This window comes from Pinus tabuliformis, chromosome 8 (genome assembly GCF_031772625.1).
Source record: "Pinus tabuliformis cultivar Carrire ecotype Pingquan chromosome 8, CPIR1, whole genome shotgun sequence".
In the NCBI taxonomy this organism is placed as follows: Eukaryota; Viridiplantae; Streptophyta; class Pinopsida; order Pinales; family Pinaceae; genus Pinus; species Pinus tabuliformis.
This window is the reverse complement of record NC_142294.1, coordinates 571,862,822-571,866,922: the sequence shown is the minus strand read 5'-3', so window position 1 is coordinate 571,866,922 and position 4,101 is coordinate 571,862,822.

The following is a 4,101-nucleotide window of genomic DNA, read 5'->3' as shown; positions in this document are numbered from 1 at the left end:
GTTGAGCAACTATCAGTCTCCTCTACTACCAAAAAATTAACAGTGCATTTACCAATCATCTCTTTGTGAAAAGACCTAGGAATAAAAATGTTTCTTACCTTAATGTCTGCAATCATCCCTTCAAAATCTAGTCCTACAGTTTTAGGATCATAGTACCGGTATTCCGACCATGGAACCCCAGCATCATTGAAAATGTTCTTGTGATTCCCTGATCAAAATCAAACTAGAATCAAATAGCTTCAAAGAGATCGAATATTAGTTTGCATCAAAATGATTAAAAATGTTCAACTGTAAGATGGGCATGACAACTCTAAATACATAACTTAGAGTTCAGCATCCGAAATCTAATACTTACCCCAAGTTGGAGAAGAAATCAAGACTTGTGCTCCAGGGAAATATCTTTGAATAAAGGCAGCAGCGAGACGAAGAGAACCAGTTCCTGAAAGGCCTTGGACAGTAGCCACCTGGATAAGTGTCAACAGGGCATTATGCAAATTTAATTCCACATATACAAGCACAAAATATCATCATCTTAACATGCACATCGCAGAAGCAATCTAATGCCAGTCTGACAAAGGGGATCTATGATACAACCTTCACTACCATCTCTTAGGTGATCTATGATACAACCTTCACTAACTCCTTTACCAATATTCCAATCTATATTTAATTTATTCGTTGTATATATTTAATTGGTCAAAATAACAATGATTGTGGTAAAATATGGGCAAGTGTACAAACTATCATTTTCAATTCCTATAACGCATACGCGGTAAGAAGCTATGGGCCATGGTTTTCAACCATCACACAGAATATCAATAAGAAGTAAGAGGTAATGGGGTGACGTGTAGTTTGCTCGTATGATTTTTTTATTCAATAAAGGTTTTACAGAATATCAAAATAAGAAGTAATGAGGCGACGTGTAGTTTGCGCGTATGATTTATAGAGTGGTTAAGAGTATATATAGTTATAGGTTTAAATGGTTGGGTAGTTTCAATGATTAGTTTAATTGGTGGAATTTTTGTTATTAAGTTGTTAAGTATTTTGTTGATCCGGAGTTCAGAAAGTCAATTTTTCTTAATAATGTTACAAATAAAATAATCTAATATTAATTTAGTATTTGACTTGATTGTAACCTTAAAATTAAATAATAATAATTTCACAAACAAAATGATCTTATATCAATTTAGTATATTATATCGATTTAATATTTAACTCCACCATAATTAGATAATAATAATAATATATTCGAGCATAAAACTGTATAAAGCGTTTTTTACCATTATGAAGCGTTTAGGGTCAGACGCCATGGGTGAAACATAATTTTCAACCATTACGAAGAATATGGAGAAGAGGTAGTGGGGTCCACGCGTTGTTTTCGCGCATGAAGAATATGGAGAAGAGGTAGTGGGGTCCACACGTTGTTTTCTCGTATAATGACACTTCACCCCGGTGTTCGCAGTTAGCTCAGTTGCATAGCACAGGTTGCATGTTCAAACCCCATCCCATGCCCTCACATCCTTAAAAATAATCGCAATGAGAGCAAATACGTTCAGGTTTCAACTCTCGCAGAGTCGATCGATCTCACAAGAAGCTTATTTTCTAAATATTCCAAACTTAACCCAGCCTATTACACAACAAAGCAACCGCATACCGAAAAGAGGGGAAAAATCTGAAGTTAACGCAAGTGAATTCAGCTTGCACAGAATTTAAAGAAACAAAAGACGAAAGAAAATTTGTTCAGGCACCTTATTTTTTGTTCGCATTTTCTCGATTTCTGATCTCTTCTCAAAATCCGCAATGTACCGGAACCGTCTCTTGGAGCAATGGAGCAGAGTTTCCGCCATCTAGCTAAAGCTTCAGACGACGAATTCTTAGCTTCCACTTCAAAATTCGCATTCAAGTATTTATTCATTTCCGCTACTGCAAACCTGGTTCACAAAGAACACATAAATAAATAATGGACATATCTCGGAACAGAATAAAAAAGAACAACATGCTTATTTCATAATTCAAACCTTCTCGTCAATTGTCTACTGCATGGACGATATTTTCATCGACTTGTCCTTCCCTGTAATTATATGGACGTCCTTGTTTATCCCGGGTCGTACGCCAAGAACTCTGGACCTTCTGGGAAGTTCAGTTGTCATGTCAGACTGACTGATAGATAATGTCTTACCTGCATATCACTTTTATTTAAATCTTTTCGACATGCACTGATATTTCTATTCTTTGCTCGATTATTTATTTCTGATTCTTAAACTTTCAAAGCAGTTAGAAAATGCTGCGTTTTTACCCGGGCAAGCTACTGTTTATGTGTCGAGTCTAAGCGAAAAATAATAGTGGAGTATAAATTTTGGTTCTGGATCGAGTCTAAGCGAGAAAGAATAGCGTACTATGAATTTTGGTTCTCAAAATTTCTTTAGAAATTATTAGAATTGTAAATTTAATTTTTAAATTTAAATCGTGAAATTTGCACACTTCATATGTTTATCCGTAAAATTATTATTTATGGTTTAATTTTAAGTGAGAAAGAATAGTATAATATAAATTTTTGGTTTTTGAAATTGGTTTAAAAGTTAAAATTGTAATTTTTTAAAAGTAAATTTATTATAATTTATTGGTCAAATTATGGGACAGTTATTATTGGTTATTATTTGTTGAATAATGTAATTAGGTTTAGTTTTCATAAATTGTATTGTATTTAAATCACAATGAAATCTATTTATCAAAAAAATGAAAAATAAATTTATATTATTATTTATATGACTTATTAAAGAATGGGTATCATGCTTGGGTCATTATGTTTTAAGTCAAAGTCCCTATTAAGGATTTCTAGAATTTATTTCGAGTCATTAGAGTCATTGTCCATTTGTCAAGTTGAAATTGTTGTTGTTGTGAGGTCGAAATTGATGCTACAAGTTGTTGTTGCTAGGTCGAAGTTGTTGTTGAAGGGTTGTCATCTGCTAGAAGGAAGAAAGGGCTAACTTGGTGTGGAGGAAGTATGTGTCTAGCTCAAGAGTCCTGGATTATCTCAGGAAGTTATTAAGGAAGAGTTCTTGACTAGGTTTTCCTCTAGATAGGGGTTTTGCCCTAATTGTCTCCCTATATCTGGTCTCTGTGATCTTTGTGCTATTGTTTTGTTAATTGCTTGATGAACTAAAGATAAAAGAATAACATAAAGACAAGAAAGTCATAATTAATTATCTATGTAAAGAATTATTTTTTCCTTTCTGATTTTCTAACATGGGATCAAAGCTAAGGTGAAGAAGAAAAAAAGAAGGCAACTCAAAGATCTATTGAAAGAAGAGTAAGGAGTTCTAAGAAGCTTTGAATAAGGATCACCAAAAGGAACATATAAGAAGTCAAATATATCATCTTCAAGGACAATGTCTACTTAATGAAGGGTGAAAACAAACTAGAAGGAGCATCTAACTACAGGACCTAGAAGAAGAGGATAGACCGAGTGTCAGTGATTTCTTGCATGGCTTGCCCAAGCCATTATGTCTCACATGGGTACATGTGCATTGTAATGTAACTTCTTGTCATGTGTAGTTCATGTGTCGATAGTTAGCTGTAACAGTGATAGAGTAGATGAAGGGTCATGAAGGTAGATGGACTGTCACAAAGTGGAATGTCAAGGGTCACCCCACCCTTTGCTATAAATAGAACCTCATAACTCATTATAAAGGCTTTTGGTCAGCCAAGCTTCCGATAGGAGTATCTTAGAGAAAGTTTGGACAGTATTGTAACGATCCTTGGCTTCTCCACTGCGTAGAGCTAGTATATCTCTTTGGAGGAGTAGGCGGTTGTGGTTGTAATGTTCCACTATTGGGACTAGCGAGGGTACATGGATGTATTGTATGACTGGAACTTACATTTATTAATATAACAGAGCCAACACATTTTCATGCATATGTTGTTATTGTAGTTGGACTATTCTGGTTTTTGTAGAAATGTATGTTATTTAATTTACGCATTTGTGTGTGAACTATTTTTTATGCAATTGTATGAATCTTGTTGCATATGTGTTGTTGGTTTGAACATCACTTTGGATTGCCATCTATCTTGCTTCTAGCTGGTGATGCATCTTTGCTCGTG